Source organism: Camelus ferus, chromosome 6 (assembly GCF_009834535.1).
Source record: "Camelus ferus isolate YT-003-E chromosome 6, BCGSAC_Cfer_1.0, whole genome shotgun sequence".
Taxonomy (NCBI): Eukaryota; Metazoa; Chordata; class Mammalia; order Artiodactyla; family Camelidae; genus Camelus; species Camelus ferus.
Window position 1 is genome coordinate 17,327,373 of NC_045701.1, and position 23,277 is coordinate 17,350,649.

The following is a 23,277-nucleotide window of genomic DNA, read 5'->3' on the forward strand; positions in this document are numbered from 1 at the left end:
GACAGCTGTTTCCTTACAGGATAAAAGAAGACGCTTATTTTCTCTTTCAGAATATATTTAAAATCTCAAAAACTGAAATTAGTCTTGACCATTTCAAGTTAACTGCAGTGTCTGCTTCCTTATTACACTTTGGTTAAGGACCACTGTCCATCATGCAATCCTTGTTTTCCTCTGGTTAGAGGCAGGGGTGGCCTGGGCTTGTTGCAGACGATAGCAAAGGGCCAGGCTGCACACACACTGCTTCTAGCTTCAGTCCAGGAGCTAACTGCAGCCTCCCAGTTCCTCCGTGAATTCTACCTTCTCTAATTTAGGAGAAGCTGGGGTCTTGCATTTGTGGACCACCGTCTCCAGGAGCTGTGTTTCCCATCCTAGGGATACCCACGTACCGACATCTAATCCTTTCTCCTGGATGACTTAGAAGGTCTTACCTTCTTCATAGGTCACACGTGACTAGAGATCCCACCTTGTGCCTCTCAGCACTCGAAGTAAGATCTTGTCTCTGTGAGTTTGGTAGAATGATGGAGATTGGAATTAATACAAAATTGATTAACCCTGTTGTTTCAGCCTGACTTCCCTAGAAGCCCAGGCTTACTGGAATAGCTTCACTCCAGGGAGCAGGAGTGAGGGCAGAGGGCAGTGAGGCAGGAAGGAGGAGGGGTGAGGTGAGAATGGGTTGCAGAGCCAGCCTGCTCTAAGTCACTTGGCCTCATGAGGCCATTTTCCAAAAATAATATAAACTGGGTCTTGGGACAGTCCATCCTGAGTGGAGGATGGGGGACAAATTTATCCATCAGCTCCTGTCTATTCCATGAGCACCTGAAAGATTTACTCCACAGGTTCTTCATGCCCCTGAGCTTCCTGGCTCCATGTGCGGCCCTGAGTAGGGTCCAGAGAAGTCCCAGGGCTCCTAGTCATTGGTGTAGCCACGTGGTCAGGCCCTATGGTGGCCTTCAGCATCTCCATCTCCCCACACACCCTGGCTCTCTGGGAGGCACCACCAGCAGCTCTTCGCTTCCTCCGGGTGAGAAGCAGTCCCTGCCCACATACTAGGAACTTAACTTCCCCAGGAGCTAAGAGCTGGTGGCTAAACATGACAGCATCTTCATCCACTGAGCGAGCCAACAATGAAGCCTGTGCTGCGCGTTACTCCAGAGGCTTCCAGGTCTTGAGCCCCAGTTATCAGCGCAACCAACTGCACGTGACCATACTGTTTGTCGGCTTTCTTCTCATCCCAACCCCCTCTTTCCCCAACTCCCTCTCAGTGTTCCAGGGAGCATCTGTACATCCTCATGTCAGAGTCGGCTTCTGGGAGAATCCAGCCGAAGACAACAGAGAGGCCCTCGAGGAGGTGAGAGGCTCAGGCACGGGCGTGAGGCGGGTGCGCCCCACTGCAGCCGCGTGAGCACTCCGGCTGCGCGGACAGCCAGGGCAGGAGGCCAGGGTGGCCGGGAGGATCTGGCGTGGGGCGCACAGGTGTCTGCTGGGTGTCTGCTCCACCTGGCAAGAAGGGTTACAGCTCACCCATTGTAAGTGAGCCCTGTGTAAGTCTTTACCCTGTGCGGAGATTGCGCTGAGCACTGCCCGGGGATCAATGCATGTAAAGCTCACCCTTGGGAAGCAGGCACTGCCGTCACTGCCCATATTTCATGACTGGGAAAACGGAAGCTCAGAAGGATGAAGGAACCTGCTTAAGGTAAGACAGCAGGAAAAGGGCAAAGGCAGGACTTAGCCTTGAGGCGCTCCACATCCAGAGACTGTGCCTGTAAGTTAACGGTTAAGGATAATGTATCTTAACCATTACTATTGGCAAGTTTACCATGACCCAGTTTAATTTTAAAGGGCAGAGCCATTCAGGCATCCTGTTCCATTGATCTCCTAACAGACTCAGTTCCTTAGCTGAGCGCGTGTGTGTGAATGTGTGTGTGCACTGGGTGGTGGGAACATGGGAGTTGGAAGTTAAAACGCGGAGGCCCCTTTCCCCACAGTGTTACTCAAAGAAATAACCTCCCACTCTTTCCAATTAAAGCAGAAGCTCTTTCAGCCTTGTGTCTGGGTTTTGGTCCCTTTCTAGGACCAGAGGCTTTTTCTAAATTAGACTTTTAACTTACTGGCCATCCGATAGCACCAAACAAAACAACTTTTTTGATGAGTTAAGTGTAAAGGAGTCAGAGGCAGAGAGATTAAATTTTCCCTCAAATACACATGGGTTAAATGAAATTATAGTCCCCAGAGAGGCTGGCTCCTCGAGGACGGAGTTTTTGCCAAGTCAGCACATTTGAGAACGAGTTTGTGACTCTGCCAAACCCCAAGCGCCACTGGCTTCCTTGCCTTAGCTTCTTGCTGAACCCAGGAGAAATCCATCTTCCTAAATCCTCGCTGTCTGTCAGAACTGAGAGCCCATTTCTGTGCAAATGATTCATTGTTATAATTTGTGCCACTCCCTCACAGACTCAGGGACTTTTCATTTTTTACATCAATTCCTGTGTAGTATTTCAACAAGTCTCTTTTCCTCCCCTGTCTCCCTCCTGCCCTCCCACTGTCTCTCTGCCAACAGAGTCAAAACAGGAGTTCGCCACAGGCCTTTCTTTCAGTCTAGCCGCGAATCTCACTCTGCCTCTCGCTGTGTATTTCTGACAGGTGCAGAGCAGGCAGGAGAAATGACAGCATCAGGCAAAATGCAGGCAAACATGGTCTGCGCTTCATCGTTTCTCCCGCTAGCGTCCCTGTGGTTACAGTGAAATCCCCTATTGGGACCATTTCTGTTCGTTTACTTAAACAAAGGAGTCACTGTGGGCATCACTCACCCCCCAATTCCACTTTGAAGAACACAACGATTAGAAAAGGACTTGAATGATTTTGACTATCTAGATACTTTCCATTCCAAAATCTGGGGAGACAGTGTGTCCCCCATTGTAGGGTGGCTATAGAAGCAAAAGGCAGGAGGTCCATCGAGGTGCCCCTGAATATTGGTGGCAGAGGGTAGCGGGACAGCTGTTACAAGGAGCACACCAGCTGATCAGTGTGCATTCAGTGCAGACTGGGCCAGCTTGCCTCAATTTGTTCAATTGCAGGCAATCCTAGTTCCAAGGAGGGTGAAATGGTCTACCGAGAGCCAAGAAAATAAACCTGTTCTCTTTGCATTTTAAAACCAAGGAATATGTTTTCCAAACCTGAGCCACTGGCACTTGCCAACTCCTTTGCATTTGGCGTGGGTTTTAATGAGCACCCAGAGTGTAGTTGTCTCTCACAAGCTTTTTGCAGCGTATCTAGATGATGGCTCAGGAGACCTCCACTTGTTAAAGCCACAGCATCCCCATCTGCAACATTCCAGAGAGCTTGTCCACCCAGACATTTTTGTTCTGTGGATCCTGGAAGGCTGTTAGATCTGAGAGTGGAACAAATTCCAGGGAGCACGCACATCAACTTGTCAAATGTTCTGCCGGGTTGGTGGCATACGCTGGCATAGAACTGTGCCCATTTAATGGTCTGTGTGCAGCTCATGAAAAGATTCTGAAGAGTGGCCTCTTGGACACTGAACTTCATGCCTGGAAGCCTCGGTAAAGTTGAACAGCAGATGGAAAACTCCACCGAACCTTTTATTGGCCGTATGTCACTTTTTGAGTGTTGGCCAACAAACTAAATTTGCAGCTAATATATAATGATTTAAACAGCAAAAAGAACAGCTGCACTTTGACTTCTGATGCCGTTCCTCCAGGCTTTCCTAGCTCCCTGGAGTTTCTTGAGCTGCTTTTCTTAACCCCAAGCAATTGCTAAGAATCTTCACCAGGGGGCACCATCCTTGGGGCCACAACGTGGGCAACATCCAGCTTCACTGGTCTATCTTTCTGCTCTTTCATCCTTGTGGGCCGTTTTCTAACTTCTCTGTGATGATGATGATGAGTTTTTAATTTCATAAGAAAATGCTACAAAGCACAAGGCTCGAGTATTTTTTATACTTCTGCCTGCTTGGCTGTTTCTTTTCTCGTTTTCAAATCCCTCTCAGACACAGGGCCCCTTGCATTCTCTTTTGGGGTGTCTGCTCTTGCGCTGAGCCTGAAGGGCTGGTCCTTGGAGTAGACTGTGGGAGGGCAGCGCATTCTGATTTATGAGAACATGACCTGGGATGGAGCTCCTCTGGAAGAATTCAGCTCTCTTACTGTCAGAATCATCTAGAGGGAAATGATTGATGTCAGGAAGAAGGAGAACAGGCCACCTCTTGGCGCTTTTGTCATTCTGGCTGTTCTGTCCGGCGCGGTTGGAGTGCCAGGTCTCTGCTCCCAGCCACAGACATGCTAAGCTGGCTTAGTGCTTGAAGCCTCGTGGAAGAAGAGGCTCCTTATTATAAATGGATGGTTATACAATTGTTTCTGGGGTCAGAGTGCTGGAAACTTCCAGGAAAGGAGTGCGAGGACAATATGCATTTAAACTTGCATGCCTGCCAACCACCAACCCGATATCTCAATTTAGGAAAATGTGCCCGCTGAAGCCACATGACCATAAAATGGATTCGTGGTTGTCACCCTAATGAACTCCAACTTGGGTTTCTATATATGAATTCCTGCAAAACCCAGCCACCTCCCTAATGTTATTCAAAAGACTTTGAACAGCATTGTGAATAAAAATTATAACAGAGTACATCAAACTCAATGATTTCTATAACATCTGGAGCAAAGCACATTAAATGGGGAGTAAAATGCACATTCATCATGGGTGTTTGGGTTTGTTTTCTATTTTTTACAAAGAGAGGAAGTAAGAAATATCTTTCCTATAGGGATTTTTAGTTATCTGTTCCTGTGCTAAACTGGACACCTCACAGAAGAATTATAGCTTTGGTGTCTGTATTTGTAAGTGGATTCTTTTTCTTTAGGTCTGATTAAGATTTTGTCTTGTAGGAACTTCACTTTGGGGAATTTATCCCACAGATAAAACTGCTGTGTGAAGCAACATGTGTACATGGTTAACCATCCTAACATTATTTATGGAAGCGGGAAACTGGAAACAACCCAAATGTTCATCAATGGAGAAGAGATTAAATTATAATATATCCACTCACTGGAATGCAGCTGTATAAAATTCAGAGACAGAGCTCCAGGACACTTGTTAGTAAAATTCAGAGACAGGACACAGTGTACAAAGGCACTACATTTTAATCTATGTAATATTTGAGTGCACATAAACACTGGAAGGAGACTTAAGAAAGTAGGCTAATGGGAGAGCAAGAACAGAGCCCATAGGAGGGAATAAACCACTCATTTATTTATTTTAACTGAATATATTTGACATATAACATTGTGTAACTTTAAGTTTGTAGAACATATTGCTTTGATACATTTACATATTGTAATGTGATTACCGTTGTATTAATCTTCATCATGTCGCATAAACATAGGACAATATTGTTGTCTGTGTTTACTCTACTGTACATTAGATCACTAAGGCTTATTTACTACTTGTTGCAAGTTTGTACCCTTAAACAACATCAATTTTTTTTTTTTTTGATTTGGAACATGGCATTTGACTTTATTCTTGACAACATTCAGGTGGTTTTACAACAGACTTACGGAAGCACATTGAGAGTTACATAATTTCAAGTCTCAATTTCTTTTTAAGCCACGGGTTTTGTGCATTTCTTTTCAATAAGTGCCAATTTTGTCACTATTGCATGTAAATAATAGTGTTAATTCTTTAATTGTAGTATAGATTCTATTTACAAAATATTTGTTTATGAAAGTTTATGGATTTTTATAGTGAAGTGTTCACAGTTGTTTAATAAAGAACTGTATGTATATTTAAACAACAGTTTTATCCCCTCATTCTCCATCCCATGGTAACCATCATTTTACTCACTGTTTTTCACAAGTTTGACTTCTTCAGGCTCTATGTATAAGTGATATCACACAGTACTTGTCTTTCTCTAACTTATCGCACTTAGCATAATGTGCTCAAGGTCCAAATGGCTGAATGATATTCTATTGTATGTCTATACCACATCTTTTTTATCCATTCATCTATTGATAAGCATTTAGGTTTTTTTCCATATCTTGGCTATTGTGAATAATGCTGCAATAAATATGAAAGTGCATATATTTCTTCAAAATCCTGTTTTCATTTCCTCTGGGTATATAACTAGTAGCCACTCCTTAATCTCTTGGAATCTGGCTTTTTTTAAAAAATTGAAGTTACAATGTGTCAATTTCTGCTGTACAGCACAGTGTCCCAGCCATACATACATATATACATATATTTGTTTTCATATTCTTTTTCATTAAAGGTTATTACAAGATACTGAATATAGTTCCCTGTGCTATACAGAAAAACTTTGTTTTTATCTATTTTTTTATATAGTGGTTAGTATTTGCAAATCTTGAACTCCCAAATTTAACCCTTCCCACCTCCTTTCCCCTAGTAACAATAGATTGTTTACTATGTCTGCAAGTCTGTTTCTGTTTTGTAGATGAGTTCATTAGTATCTTCTTTTTTCTTTTTTTTTGGGAATCTTGCTTTTGTATCCACTGTTCTGAAGGAAATTTTCCTTAATCCCCTATAATGCCCTAAATGCTAAACTTCTTGCTGTCACTGCCCACCGTTGACCATGTGCTCCTCCAGAATGAGGTAACTCCAATGGAGGAGAATCAGAGTGTGCATGGGAATGCCGCTTAACCTTTATGAACCTCAGCAGATACAGAGAGGAAAGGAGGGAGCTAGTATTTCTGAGTGCTGGCTATCTTTCCAAAGTAATCTCTTTTAATTGTTACAATGGCACTATGAGAACAGGCACTATTATTGTCTCTATTTCAGAGATAGGAAATTGAGGCTCAGAATGCTTAACTGACTTGCCTCAAGCCACATAACTCCCAGGTGATGGAGTCAAGATTTGACCCTCAGATGAACGGGTCTCTAATGAGAGCACTTTGTGAAGGCAAGGACAGCTGTGCTCTCCTTCACCGCCATCTTCTCTTCTCCCTGACTCTCTGCTGGACTATTTCTTCCACTTCTCTGGTTGCTCATTTCCTATTCCTTTGCTGGTTCTTCTTCCTTGTTCTCTTCAAACAGGCCTGTCTCCAAGGTCCTGCCCTCATCTTCCTGCCTCTAGCTAATCCCTCTTCCCAGAAGAGTTCTGACTCCTACCCTGTGGATTCACCTTCCCGACACTTACTTCCACTTGTTTGATGGACGTTTCCACCTGGACATCCTGCTGGACCCTGAGGGCCAGTATTTCCCAAACCATATACATCGTCTTTCTGCTCACAATCTGAGTTTTCTCCTTGTTTCCCTTTTCTGACAATACTGCCCCTAGCCTTGTCAATCCTTAAGCTCAATACCTTAGAGAAGATCTGATTCCTTTTTGCTCCCTGGCTTCTAGTTTCTAACAAGGAAAAAATTCTGTACTGTTTTGACTTCAAATGCCTTCATATAACTCAGTTGTGTGTTACCTCTTGCATGGAGAGTGTTCTGTTAACTGGCCATCCACCTCCAGTTTTGTTACTCACCTAACTACCTAACTATCTGACCAATCATCCTCACCTAGTATAACACCCATAAGATCTATGGGAGGAAAACTTTCATATGCAAATGGGGACACACACACACACACACACACACACACACAGACTTCATAAATGGAAAGGCCAGGAGCACAAATTATCATTAAGCTGCCAATTCTCCCTAAATTAATCTACATAAATTTAATTGGACCTCAATAAAAATACCGACAGGGCTTTTTCATATTTTTCTGTAACCAGACAAGCTGATCTGAGAGTTCTTATGGAAAAATAAGTATGCTAGAATACTCCAGGACAATTCTGAAAAGGAGGAATAAAAAAAATCCTAAAAGACATTAAAATTATTATAAAGTGATGGTGATTAATATAGTTTTACTTGTGCATGAATAAATAAGCAGAACATCAGACAGAATAGAATCAGAAATTGACCCCAATACTTTTATAAGAATTTAGTATTTGGTAAAGTTTACATATCTTAATCAGTGGGGAAAAATTTACAATTCAATAAATGGTGCTGGGACAATTGGCTAGTCATCTGGAAAATAATAAAGTTGTTATTTCTCCTAGGTCTTCATACCAAAATAAGTGCCAGATGGACTACCAACATGAAAATTAAACTATCAAGTTTCTAGGGAAAAAATGGGGAAAAAATTTGATAATCTTGGAATAGAGAAAAATGTTCTAACCATATAAAATTCAGGAGACATGAAAGAAGATATTGATAAGTTTGGCTCTAAAGATCAAACATTTCTGCATGGTAGGAAACCATATAAATCAAGTCAAAATACAAATCATAAACAGGGAAAAATATTTGTAATAAACTTGTCAGACAAAGGACTAAATTTGTTAAAATATAAAGAACTTCTACAAATCAATAAGAAAAAGATCAACACTCTAATAGAAAACTTGGCAAAGGACATGAACAAATCTATCATAAAAGGAAATACAGATGGTACTAAGATAGTTGAAAAGATACCTAGGTTCCCACACAATAAGCACATATAAGCTAAAACTATTTTTCATCTAATATCCAAAGTTTCTTAAAATGTATTTTTGACAACCTATTTTTGACAAGGTTGTAGGAAAACATTTATACATTTTTGAGGTATGTACATTGATACAACCTCTAAAGAAGGCAATCTCAGAATATTTATCAATATTTAAAATGTGCATACCATTTTACACATCAATTCCACGTTTAGAAACTTCTCCTACAATTATATTTAAACATGTGCCTGGAGAAATATATAAGGATATTCAACGCAGCACTGAGTGTAATTGCATATTTTAGCATCTCAAAAAAGAAATTTAACAATAGTAAAGCACAGAGCTTGCCATGTTTACCCTCTACTTAAATCTCCTAATTGTTTCCCATCAGCTATGGAAATCCTTGGGATCCGGCCCAGTCTCCCTTTTCTGTCCTGTGTCTTGCTCCTCTCTACGCCCCTTACACGCGGCCCAATGAGCACGTCGTTTGCTCTGCGCACACCCGCAGTTTGTGCTGCGCATGCCCATCTCCACACCGCTTTCTGGGGATCCTGCGGCCTGATACGCACTCTTCCCAGCCTGTCCCCTTCTTGACGTACGTGAATCCTGTCTCTTTTATAACCTGTCTCACACGCTACCTCTTTCCCAAGATGTCCTTGGATCCTCTGCAATTCCCTATCCTTAGTTGAAAATCTCTACCTGCTCTTTTTTTTTTGTTGGTTTCTCATAGTCACTTTATTTAGATTACAAACAAACTAAAGCAGAGAGAAGAGGTGACCCCCAGTTAATCCGTCCACTCGCGAGTTGGGACCCCAAGTCTGTGGGTGCAGCTGCGGGAGCGGCAGGCAGGGCCGGGACCGCCGCCCGCAGGCCCCGCCCCGTCCCGCCCCAGCCCGGCGCCCGGCACACCTGGGGCCGCAGGACGACCGACCGCGCGGGCTGCCCCTCAGAGGCCGCGGAGACCCAGGGCGAACGCGGGGAGCGGCCCAGGACGGCCCGGGAGCCCACACAGTGCGGCCGGCTGAGGTAAAGTTTGTAAGTTTATTCGTGGGGACGCGGTGTCAGGACTCCTCGAACAAGCCGGAGTCGTCCTGGTCGTCGGGGGAAGCCGCTGTGGGTCTGGGCCTGGTTCTGGGCCTGGGCCTGGGCCTCGGCCTCGCCGTCCGCGCAGGGGTCGTCGGGGAGTCGGGTGGCGCCCCCGCGCGGCCGGCCTGGGCCTCACGCGGCGGTCGGCCGCCTGCTGGGCACCTTCGCGCCGTCTGCGTGGCGTCCGCCGGGTCCTCAGGACCTGCTTCCGGAAGGTGCCCGCGTACCCCCGGCCTCGCGTGGGCTCTCTGCTCGCTTCCTGTGCATCTCGGAGGCGCCCATGGTGGCCGCGAGGACGTGTTGGGTTCGTGCAGGAGGGAGATGGGGCTCAGGAGGATGACCCTGACGTCCTGGGTGGGGTTCCACTGCCCCGAGGGGAGGGCCGCTCCCCGTCCTGGGGGGTCATGGAACCGGGAGTGGGGTGGGGTGGGGGATGGAGATGCACTGGTCCCCAGTCTTGTAGATGTGGGGTGCCACATCCTGGTCAGGAACCAAAAGGCCGGCAGGGAGCCACGGTAGTGGATGCAGAACTTGAGGCCCGCCTTGAACTAGCCGCCCTCGAAGTAGATGTTGGGGCGCCCGAAGATGGCCACCTCCCAGTTGTTCGGGTCGCCCTCCCTCGTCCACCAGGGTCACCCAGGAGCCCTCCACCCGCTCCTCCTGCAGCCCCTTGAGCTCCAGCTGCAGCGCCTTCTGGGGGCTGGGCAGCAGAAGGGCCGGGCCTGGGGGCCTTCCTCCCCTGCTCTGACTTTTGACATGACCCTTTTGTCACAGCAATTTGGAGCGGTCTCTGAAACTGGAATGACAGTTATGTTTTGATGTTCTCCCTTTGATGCAGCTGTTTTAATCTGGGGTACTGTGATACAACTTATCTAAAACACTATTAATTTACATCTCACCACCAAAATGAAAATATCTTGTTTATTTCTGATTGTATAATACGCAGTTGCCCTTGAAAAAGATGGATTTGAACTGCATTGGTCCACTTCTACGTGGATTTTTTTTTCAACGATAAATACTACAGTGCTGCATGACCCCCAGTTGGTTGAATCTGGGAATTTGGAAGGGCATATTGGGAGGAACCACGTGTACAGACCACCCACTGGGATCTCTGTGCAGAGGGTGGCACCCTTAACCCCCTGAGTTGTTCAAGGGTCAGCTGTACCTAGAAATGTGGAAAACCGTAGGACTCACTCCTGTATGGGTACAAGTGTGTGTGCTGTGCTCTGTATGTATGTATGTATAATAGAATAAAAGAAAAATAAATTTCCTGAAATAAATTCCTGGGTCAAAGAATGTACATGTTTAAAATGTTGACAAATGTTGCCAAACTGATCTCCAAAAAGACTCATAATTCATTCAGCAACTTTTATTGAGATCCTAGTATATGCTAAGTACTGTGTACTGTTTAGGGTACAGTGGTGAGCTGCACCAGGTGTGGTCCCTGCCCTTGTGTAGTCTGTATAAATATTAGTAAGGGAGGACACATATGCTGTTAGAAAGCACAGTAGAGAGAATTTGGCCTAGTTGGAGAGTTCAAGGATGACTTCCTGGAGGAAGTGGGATTTCAGATGAGATCTGAAGCATAAGTAGAAGTTGTCTAGACTAATAAGGGAGGTAAGAGCTTTTCACCCTCAGCCTGTGCACACGTGGCTGCTGGGGGAGTTGAAGAAGGCTTGTGTGGCTGGAGTGGAAAGTGGTGGGTGGGTGGGAGTACTGTGCAAAATGAGGCTGGAAATATGGATAGGGAGAACCCCACAGGTGGATTCATAGGTCTTGTTAAAGATTTTATTGTTATTCTAATAGCAAGAAGAGACATAAGCAACGATTGGGGAATCATACTTACGTTTTAAAAAGATAACTTTGGCTGAGTAGAAAGAACTGATAAACAGAGGCAAGAATGAACACAGGATGACAACACAACTTAGGAGGCTATTGTAGAAGTCCAGGTGATGGGTAATAACAGCTCATACTAGTCTGCAGGACAGACAATAAGAAGATCAAAGCAGAAATATAGGAAAATGGATGAATTTATGATTATACCAATTAATACTACTATTAAAATGGATATCATTGATCTTTTTCATCTTTGCCAATCCCACAGATATGTGTATAGTATATATTATATGTAATATGGATTATATATACAATTTATAATATTATTATATATAAAGTTTTCCTTTGATGATGAGTAAGGTTGAACATTTTTTCCTTTTTCATTGACCATGTTCATTTTTATTCATTTCTTCTTTTGAATTACCTGAACATATACTTTGTCCATTTTCTCTCTGGGCTTTGTGTCCTTCTTCTGTTCCAGGATCCAGTCCAGGGCCCCACGTTTCACTTAGTTATCATTTTCCTGTCGTCACCTCTGGTCAATGACAGTTTCTCAGGTGTTATGTTTTTATTAATCATTTGAATAAACCATTGTTATACAAATGCAGGGCAGAACTCGGTAATAATCTAAGTGCCTAATCAAGGCAAACTGAAACCAACTTAAAAGAAGGCAGATGACAATCTGTGATATATGTTGCAAATATTTTTCCACTTTTTTTTAACTTGATTTAAGTTTGTGTGTTTGTATATGTTTATATGTGATATCAGAGTCACATCAGTCGATCCTTTCCTTACTATTTCTGGCTTCGGTATAATGCTTGAAAGTCCCTCCATCCCAACAGATAGAACTCTTTATGTGAGTTATCTTCTGTGACTTTACAACCATACGTTGTCAAGTTATATAAAATAAGATGCAAAACAGACATCCTCACCCTGTTCCTTATTCTCCCCACCCTCAATTTCAGCAGATGGGGCAATAAAAATCAGTACTGAGACGGCACTTATAGAATCAGCAATGTCAAAATGACGGTGTCATAATGTCTTGCTCTGCTCTGAGTTTCTTTGACTTTGCACCTAACTTGGGTCCTGACCAAAACCTTTCCAGTATCGATGCTATTCTTGCATTGTCTTACCAATCCTACCAGATCATGAGTTCCTTGAGGACAAGAACCACATTCATCTCATTTTGTGTAATACACATGTGGCTGGGCCCTCCTTAACAGACTCTGCCAACATAGCATTTCAGTTCATCTGTTCTCATGAAGAAAACAGAAACCTGAAACACATTGTTGAAAATGTAGATTTTCTCAAAAGTTTTGTGAGGCATTTATTGGAAGTAAGAATCTATCATAAATCATACAGCAGGACAATCAAATTTCTACACCAGGCAGCATTTCTGTTTCCTTTCTCTCCCCCTCCCATCTACAACCTCTCTCCAGTGAGAGTAAAAGTCAGCAAAACAAAACCCTCCCGAGTTAGCATAAGGACCACATATATTTCTTCAGACTTCCCTTCAGGGTTTCCATGCATCTTATCGTGGCTGTGTCCCTTGATTTTTTAATCAGAGAACTTTGGACATGGCAGAATCAGTCAGTGCTTGTGGGAATCAGTGAATTGGGCCACAATGCTGCTCTGAATACTGGACTTATGCAGTGATTTAGTTGGTATCTAGGAGGTAAAAAAGACTATTTGCTTTTCTAACTCCTCCTTGTTTTCATTTTATGGAAAGAATTAGGACTCTATTGGAAACCCACCATAAATTTGCAGGCTATCAGGTCAAGTTAATTAAGGATCTGTCTTAAATTCTCACCAAAGGGCTAAGTTACTGGAGCAGCATTTTCTTAAATGGTCCCTTAGCACAGACTCAGAGGACAGTGTTATTGAAGAGTGAGCAGATGGTCTGGGCGAGCTGAGAATATGAATATCACCTGTCTGTCCTGGGTGGCCAGCCAGATGCAAATCCATCTGGGATAAAGCCTTTGGGGCAGAAGCCAACAGCCCCCAAATGGGATGTTTTCTCTCTTCCCTGAAGGGTGGGGAGGGAGGAGTTGAGAGGCTAGTGCAGCTCTGGGTAAAGTAGATGTAAATGATCTTGGTCCTTAGAAGAAGCCATGTGCACAGAGGTGAGCAAATCAGATAAGGGAAGGTTGGGAAGGTAGCTGCTTAGCCTCAGATCATCTGCTGCCTTGCTCAGGGCTGAGTTAGGAGCAGAGCCATGGAACATTTGAATATCAACTCGGCGCTGGGGTGGGGTCGAGTTCAAGTTATTAGAGGACTGATGTCCTGACACCTAAATTCTGGCCTGTGGTGAATGTGATGGGTCATTTCCCCTCTTTTCCTCCCCTCTTTCATTTCCTGATGGCCTCACCCTGCTTCCTGGGCCCTTCTCAGCCTTAATTTACCTATGCCAAGTTCACCTTTGTGAACTTACCTCTTGTGGGTGATGTGACCTCTAGAAAAATTACTCTCTCTTAGCCTCAGTTTCTTTATCTGAAGAATATAAGGAAAATAATGAAAGCTCATGTGGGTAGAGCAGCCAGCACAGTACCAGGCAACTAGTAGGTGCTCCTGTGGTTCGTCTTAGGAGGAGCTAAGGCTGTTTCCAGCTGTCAGGAAACCCGAGGCTTCACGCTCTCTCAGGCCACTGGAGGGGGAGGCCTTGAGCAGCATGGACAGCGGGAGCCTTGCTCCTTCCTGATTGCTTGCCACATCAAAGTCCTCAGCATTTAGGTTTCTTGCCTGTTTTGATGCCTGGATGATGGCTCCCTGGTATCTCTTCAGATGCCTCAGCCCCTGAGTTACAGCTTTTGCCGACCTCTCTGCAGGGTAGGACCGTGGGCTGGCGACAGCTGCAGGGACTGTGGTCAAGAGCCAGCAGAATCAAAGCTGCAGCTGGGTTGATGACACTGTGGTACTGGGGTGGCTGTCTTGAGGACTGCGAAGAAAAGAAAGAAAAATAGGAAAAGAAATCCCACGCCCCCAAACAAAGACAGATAAAACTTTGGAAAAGAGCATAAAGGGATAGCAGTTTAGAAATGTGTTTTCCTAACAGCAAATAGATAATTGGGTTGAAATAAATGGAAAGACATTTTGTGTTTACATCCAAATTAACCAAAAAAGGAAGATAAATGAAAATCTAAAAATCTAGTTCTTTCTACTTCTCCATTTGCCCCTCTCTTTCTTCATTTTCCTCTCTTCCTCCAATACAGTAAAATATTCCTTCTCTTAATTATTCCATGGGCCTCAGGTAGACTGGAACCAGTGCTATGGTGGATGTAATCCATAAATGGGCATCTTGGAAATTTCACCTCCCTCAACTTCTGTTGCTAAGTGTACTTGAATCTGACTGAGGCAGAAACCTCTAATAATTTAAATGTAAGTTTAATGTGTGCCCCTTGCCAAGACTCTGCCTGCCCAGAGAGGGTGACTTGCTGAGCCCTGATGATGGTCCTGGGCAAAGGTCCGCCCTAAAGTGGGGCAGACAGGATGAAAAGAAGAGGCATTTTTAAAAGACTGGGACCTCAAGACCCCATGGCATGACTATCCTTGTAGGGTGGTCAAGAGTGACCAAAAGACAAGAGAAGTCTGCAGGAGCCAATACAGTTTGGGAGAGTATCGAGGAGGCTGAGAGTCAAGGGGGAGAGGACCCAGGAAGAAGTCTGCACAAGGCAGTGGGTGGAGCTTCTCCAAATGTCAGGGTGACTTGGAGCACAGGCTGGCCTCCGTGCAATGATAAGATGCAGAGAAGCAGATAGGGAGGACGGTACATCCCCCCCAGCCACACATTAAAGACAGATGCTGTGTTTCTGCCGGGGTGAAGTGGAGGGCTAGGCTATGTGGGTGGAGGGCACAGGTGGGGAGAGGGAGCAGGGGAGTAGAACATGAGAATGAAACAGACACTAAGCCTTTGCTTTTAGGTCCTGGATAACTGTGATTTATCTACCTTCATGTAGTTGAATAGAGTTTGTCCCTTGGGGAGTCTGCACCCCACAGTAAAGTGGATTTGCTTTGTGCCTCACTGAGCCTGACTGACTGGCCTCAGGCTGTGTTTCAAAGTCCTAAGATGGAGAGATGCTGAAGAGAAATGATGGCGAAAGCGGAGGGCCAGGGCGGTGTTCATAGTAAGAAAGACATTCTGCTTGGGATACCCTAGACCTGGTTTGTCTTAGAGGGTAAGATGGACATGGGTCTGCAAGACCAGGGCAGGAAATGTGAAAAAAAAATTTTTTAAGTGACTGCAGAGAATGAGGCTGCAAAGAGATGGGTCAATCCTAGACTGACCTAGAAGTCTTCAGGAGGGGAGAAACTAGCTCCTGGATGTCCAAAAGAGAAGGTTGGGGGCAAAGTGAAAATTAAAAAAAGAAAGAAAGAAAAGAAACTGCTTTGCCAAATACATTCCGATGTGTAAGACCTGGGCAAAGTGGGAGAGATTCTGTTTGGAGAATCCAGGGGAGCGGATCGGTCGCTCGGGGGGAAATACCATAGAGAGGGTGTTTCTGACCTGGGACTGGGATGGGAAAGTATGGTGTCTGTCCTCTGAGCTCTGCCAGACAGGCGTGCTGTAGTTACATGGGCCGTCAGGGGCAGCCAGCAGAATTAGGGTCGCACTACAAACTGGCCTCCGTGCCGGGCTGGCCCAAGCACGATGTGGGAGTTGGTGGAACCCACGCTGTGGCTGTCAGTTCAGAGTTTGCATCCTAGACTCTCCCAACACAAGCTAAGGAGGTTTTTGGTGTGAGCTGTGTGAGCTGAGGGCCCACATGGGTCTTAAATTATCAGAGAGGTATGTAGAGCTGGGCAGCAATACTGTTTTAACATCTGGTTTGGAGGCTGTGAATGACCAGGCGAAAGATGTGAGGAGCTTTGTCAGGAGTGAAGACATGCTGGATTGGATGTAGAGCTAGCCCTTCCTTAGGCAGCTGATCTTGTTCACTCAGTGCTCCTCTTGAAGGTTCTTGTTAGCTCTCTGAGACGGGACAAACCTCGTGCCCCTTTATGTAATACCCTCAGCCCAGTCTTCATGAGATGCCAGAGGCTTGTCCATTTTATGTCCTCCTGACAGAGCTGCCCCTGTGTGGTAATCCAGTCTCCAGACATCAGGGCCTGGTGCACCAGCCCTGCGTGTCAGCCCCACATGCCGCAGAACGCCCCGTTGTGACAGCCACTGCTGGCTGAACACGTGGCTTTTGCACACTACCCAGAATCCTGACGTCAGTTTCTTATTTAGCAGATGAGAAATTCAGAATTTAGGAAAGGTGAGTGGCTTGCCTAAGGTCATAGAGCTGGGGGTCAAACCAGAGTGTGTTTTTCCTACCATACCTATTCCCCCTATTGAAGTCCTTCTCCATACACACTCCTTAAATTGCCCTCATTTCCTCAAACTCCCCAGCTGTCATTTCACAAAACAATTCTATTCCTCGTAGCTAACTGTAATACTTTTCACAGAAATACTGGTTACTGGAATAGATACACTCACAAAAACTCACCCTTGGCATTGTCAAAGTAAGATTTAGGCCAGAAGAGAAAATCAGACAAAATTATACTCTTATGTTTCTTTAAATCTACCATAAAACCAAAAACATCCAATGAACCAGAAAATCTCTCCACAAAAATCATTAAGTTAAAAATAAACCTTAAAAATTGACTGGCAGTCAACAAGAATAATAGAAAATGTAAAACCTTCAGACTAGAGCAGTAATTATCTTATTGATTTGAGGATTAAGGAGGAGAGAGGAAACTTGGGGATAAGCTATGACTAATGGTTGCTGCCCTTTGGGCACTTCGAGGCATGATGGGTGGCTAAGTTTTAGGATCCCAGGAGGAGGCCACTCTCTCCCCACATCCACCAGGAAGAAATTTGTTCAACAGACTGTGTACCTCAAAGCAGTTTTGCTAGCAGTTCTAATGTGGCCATATGATCAAATAAAGTAAAAGCGCTTTGTCAGCTGTGATAGGCATTACAAAAGCAGGTGGCAGAATTTAGATCTGGACCACTGTTGTATCCTCAGAGGGCCTCCTGGACTTAGTAAACATTTGCTGAACACATGAGTCAAATATTCTACAGATAATACCCTTCTGACATTACTTGTTCTGATTATATGCAAAAGTTTTTTTCTTTTTGCAGGGGTGGGCAGTGTGGAGATAGTCTTTCACCATCTGTTTGCAACCTAAAAACTGTCTTGGGTGACTGTTGGTTTCTATTCTGCTTGGAGGGATCCTATAGAAAAGGAGCACTTTCACTGAGAAGGAGGTTGGAGAGGGGGCATTGACAATCTTTTCAAGTGCCCAGATTCTAGAATGTGGACTCATCAGATTTCAAATCTCTTGTGACACCAGGTGATTTGCCCCTTACCTTGCTCACTGCCACCCTCCCCTGTGGCCTGGCTGGGCTGTTTCAGAATGTTCATTTTAGCCCCTAGACACACAAGACATCACTTGATTTCTATGATCAAGTCCTTGGGTTTTCCTTCCCAAACTACAAATAAATCTACAGAAAAAAGAAGCCCCCCCCCATTTCTCTTGAAGATAGACTCCATTCATTCATTTATTCAATAGATATTACTGATGACTTATCAGGTGCCAGGCCCTCCACTATTACTGAAGATCCAACCCTAAACAACACAGACGAGTCCCTCTTAAGGATCTTGCACATTAGTGACTGGGAGAAGGGCCCCAGTGCAGTGGGCTCTGCCGTGACTGGCCTCCACCTCCCACCCCATCCCAGGGCAAGCTTTGCAATAGGAAAGGGAGCAACAGCATGCCTGCTAACTCTGGGTAAGTAACAGAGGTGACATCAAGAACATCACCCTCAGCGAATGTAGGTAATTCATCTTGTTTTTATATGGTTTTAAGGGTCCTTTACATTCTGATCAGCCAGAGGACTGGGATGCTGGTGCAGATGGCCACACAGAGTAGGAGGAGCTGCTCTGGCCATGACTGCCCCCCCAGCCTCTCACTGCACCACCCCCTTCCTTGTCCCTGTCTCGTGGTAGGCGTTGTACAGCATAAATTGATTCTGATACTCACAGAAACTATTTGGGCTGAGACTTAGGGACGACATTTGCTTCCTTGTCCTCAAAGTGTGCCCTGGGGTGAACCTTCTCTTCTCTCTCTGGAGCCATGTAGTATAATATCTATGAAGCTCCAGGGCTCAGCTGCCACTTGGGGCTCCCAAGGCCTCCTTCTGGGGTCATGGTGGAGCAAGGCTGTACTCTGCGCCAGGAGCTCTTTGAGGGTGCTCGGCCTCGTGAAGCAACGAGTTCTTGTTCCCTCTGCCTTGGCTTCTTTCAAAGAGCTTATGGGGAAGATGTGACACTGCCCCTCCCCACTAAGGTTCCTTGCCTTCTTGGGCTGTTGCAATGTGTATAGTGAAGTACTACCCAACCCTCCAAAAGGCTCTCATGAAAGGAGTTGACCCGACAGTGATTGGGTTTCCTGCGGTCAGACTCTGGCCTGACTCCAGCCAAGTTGTCAGTTTTATTTTCAGGAGTCCTTGGACAGATACGCCTTGGTCATCAGATCTATCCTACCTGTTCCCAGGGCACCTGAGCTGCTTGTTCATAGGGTTGGGAACTCCAAGAGATTGTTTCATCACCTGCCAAAATAAATTAATCACAAGAACTCCTTGAAGCTACCTAAAATCCATTCTGGAATAAGGTGAAGTTATTAATACAGAAAATGTTCAAAATAAAGAATTAATGGTTGTTGGTGGGGGAACCATGGAGAGAATGAAGAATTTCCACAAGATCCACCTTCACTGTAATGAGAATTTGCCTTGCAGGGCTCTGTCTGCTTCCCCTTCTTCTGCTGCCTGATGATGTGCACACGTCCTTCTCAACAGCTAGAATTCTGCCTTCCTCTTCCTCTTTCCCCACCCTCCCTTGGCAAGCAACCAAGATACAAAAGAAACAACGCCCCAAACTACAAAACATTAATGGAATATTTGCTCCAAATGAGATTTTTAAAGAGGTACTTTAAATGCAGCAAAGACCTAAGCACTAACATCAATGCTCCTGTAAGCAGAAAATAAAATCTACAAATAAAGTTTTAATGGAAGGTATATCATTTTATTTCATTAATATTCATATTCCGAACTCATATACGCAATGGCAGGGCACTTCCTGAGATAATTTTGCTTCTAGGAAACAAACAACAGCCCCGGACCAGCCTAATAAACATTCAGAACATCACCTGCACTGGGCACAGGTGTTCTCCAGTTGCCGCGTGTACTGAGGCTGAGTGGGCTACAGCTCCAAGCATCATCGTAGCTGGTGCTCTGGCTTTGCAACTGGAATGAAATGGGCTGATTTGTCCTGCCTCTGTGTGGGAGGGGACAGGGTCCCTGGGAACCTCCTAGTAATACATGTCTTCTGGCTTTACATATTTGTGGCCAGAACACTTCTCCCAGCCTCCCCTGAGTGTTCTAGGACAGGTAACTGTGAAGAAAGGTGCTCGAGAGTCTTCTGGCCTCTAACCTACAGCCGAGCCCTGTGGAGGCCTTTAAACCTGGACTCCAGTGACCTCCTCTGTGCAGATACAAGGTGGTGAGACAGTGCACACACCCCATCCAGGACCAGGAGAGTTTGATTTTGTGATAAATTGGCCTTGTCTTGGAGAGGATCTACCGGACTTTGGGAAGCGATGGTCTTTGCTGCTGATAAAGAACGAGTAGACTTCCTGTGTTATTCAGCCTTCACAGCGTTTCCATCTTGCCCCCAAGGCATCAAGGAGTGGCTTTCCCACTTTACACGTGCCCAACACTGGGCTTGGGAGCCAGGGTTGCTCTTCTTATTCCACAGCTGCTCTAGAGATAAACTGTGAACCATTATGAATTCCTGAGGGAATTACCTCCACATTTAAATTCCTTACATTTATGTGGAAGGGAAGGCCAACAGAAGAGAAATTCAGATTGGAGGTGCAGGGAAGAAACCTAAGGGAAAACCAAGGATTTCAGCAGAATACATTTGGATGGGAAGGGACCCTAAAGACACCCCAGAGGGGAAACCACACACTATTGCAGCCGAGAAACCTGGAGAAGTGTCTGACCCAGATAAGGAAGGCTTGGTTTAATCTCTAAATTCTGGTTACTTAATTCCCAGACTGTTCGCTGTCAGGTCTGCACAATTAGTTGGCCTAAGGAGATAAGGGACCTGTTTAGATTAACATCAGAAAGAAAAAAATAGCACGTTCTCTGGTGGAGGTGTCAGTCTTTCTTAGCTGACAGGCAGGAAAAGTAGAACGGAGGGGAGATGCTGGACAGTTCCATCACATTCCACCTAACAGGACAAAGCCCCTGGACTTCCCCGAGCCTGGGTCCCCTCTTCTCTCCCCACTCTCCCCACCACCGTGCTGGGTGGGAGCCGGGAGGAGGTGAGCTGAGGTGAGGAGAGTGCCATGAGCTCAGAAGGCACTGCAGGGGGAGGGCATAACTCTGGCTCCTTGCAGGCCAGAGAGCTCATCTCCACATGGCCCCAGGGAGAGGAATAGTAGAGTGGGTCAGAGCACAGGCTTCGAGACAGACTTTCTGGGGTCACATCTGATGCTGCTTCTCTCCTTGGGCAAGAACCTTAACCTCTCTGTGCCTCAGTCTCTTGTCCTGTAAAATGGGAATAACAAGGCTGATGTGCAGATCAAACCAGTAACCTTGTGTTTACAGTAGTGCTTGGCACATAGTAAGCATAGCAGGTGTTATTAGGATTACCTCCACTGCTGTGTTTGCTGTGATGTCTCCAGCTGGGTTTCCTTTACCCAGACTCTTGTGTTTCAGTAGCTCCTAGTTGTTTCTAGCTCCTGGACCCAATCCCTGATGTACAGAACCAGAATCTCAGTGATACAAGCCAAGGAATCTGTATTTTAATGCATCCCAGGAAAGTCTGGAAAATACTGTTCTGCTGAGCAAATTTCTCATCTGGGCCCTGGAGCCAGTCTAGGGTCACACTTCCGTCACTAGGCCCACTATGCCTCTCCTCAGCCACTCTGCCCCCCACCCCAGCCGCATCTCCTCTGGGACCGTGAAGCGTCCCATTTTCTCATCCTTGTGTGAGGAACTGCTGTTCTCCTCCAAGCACACGTGGGTGCTCCTGCTTCCTGGCTGTGCTCAGCCCTCCCCACTGCCCGCAAAGCTCCCAATGCCAAGCCCTCCCCAGTGCTCATACACCGACGTCAGCCCTTCTCTGCCTCTTCCCCCTGGTCCTGCAGTTCTCATGCAGCAGAGCCAGCCATGGTTGTCTCCTCTCCTCCACAGACCTGCCTCCCAGCTCACCCGCAATCCCCTCAAGGCTGGAAATTGGATCGGGTGTCTCCTCACCCTGTGATGGCGGGTGAGGGTGAGGAGAGGATGTCCTTCTCTCAGGAGTCAGACCCTGCACTTACTCTTGCACTCGCTGATGTGGGGCCTGCCTCACACAGAGACTCTTGGCCCTTCCACGCCCCGTTTAAGCCCTTTACCTTGTGTTTGGCCCAGTTCCCCAGATCTGCTCTGTTGCCGCTTTGCTCTCTCCACCATCTGCCCACGCAGGATGTGGGTGCCCTCCCCACTCCCCTTGCTCAGGGGTGGAAACAGCCTGATGTAACCACCACCTTGGTCTGGCCTGCCCTGACCCGGATGGCCCTCTGCCCTGGGCACTGTGGCCTGACTGCCAGTGGCTGAGAATTCCGAGTCCTGGATTGTGATGCCTGCCGTGATAAGGGGGTCAGAGAGGAGGCTTGGGGCCACAGCCCAGCCCCAGATGGCAGACCTCCCCAGAGATACAGGAACTGACCCAGGGGCAGCTGAGGGGCAGACATTCCTGGTGTTTCTGCTGCTGCCTTTGCCACCCTCTGGGGTTCACCACATGCTCTTGTAGGTCTGTTTTCTGATTTGCTTTGTTATCAGATCCTGTCCTCCTCCTCCCAGCCCTTCCTTTACTTTGTCCTCTGCCACAAAGGAGGCAGAGGAGAGAAGTTGGCAGAGGGGTGGGGAGAGATGCACTGTGACTTTGGGGTGTGATACTTAGCACCCCATCAAGTGCAGGGAAGCCCTCAAGGCTTGGAGCCAGCTGCGGAAAGTTCTCTGTCTTCCCACATTGTCACTTCTCCTAAGGCAGGGAGAGGGCAGTGAGAAGGCACAAGAGGGGGGTGCTACACCCGAGGACTGTTTATCAACTGCTTTCTGTACAGATTCTATTCCTCCAGTAATCAAAGCTGACCGTTTGCAAGAACAGATAGATACTTAAACTTTATTCTTTTGTTCAGCAAATATTCACTGAGACAACATTGCCTGGGTCCTTGGGGTAGAGGCGTGGGAAGAAAGCTGGGGGAGTAGGTGAGACAAGCCTGTGGCTGATACAGTGCCTGGGCTGGAGTAGGCTCGGAAAGCGGCTCTTGGAATCAGGCAACTCCAAGGAAGGTGCTGTAAATAAAATGTGAAAGGGTCAGAAGATCGTTCTCAGCTGCAGTGCCTGGGGGAGATGTTGAGGTAGAGGTGGTACTTGCATTGGCCTTGAAAGACAGGTGGGTAAGCGTCACCAGACAGGTGAGGTGGGCACCCCAGGTGGATGAACTGGCCTGAGTAGATGCAGGGAGATGGAAAGGTTCTGGCATATCTGGGAAGTGAATAATGTTTAGTTTGGCAAAAAAAAAAAAAACAAAAAAACAAAAAAACAAAACCCCAAAAAACTCAGGTTTCTTAAGGGAAATAGTGTAAAGTCTGGAAAAGTTGGCCAAATCAAGCCTATGGAAGGCCTTAGACCCAAGACCAAAGGTTTTGACTTGGTTTGGTCAGATATGTGACCACAGGAGGCTGTTCTGGAACAGATAAATGAATGAACATGACAACAGATTGTGCTTTTAAGGATCTGAATCTTGCCTTCTAGACTAGGAGGACCAT

At 45.9% G+C, this 23,277-nt stretch overlaps 1 pseudogene; it reads right to left on the reverse strand.

Moving 5' to 3' along the window:
• Nucleotides 1–9,530: 9,530 nt before the first annotated feature.
• Nucleotides 9,531–11,856, reverse strand: LOC116664038 (annotated as a pseudogene).
• Between the last annotated feature and the right edge of the window lie 11,421 nt (nucleotides 11,857–23,277).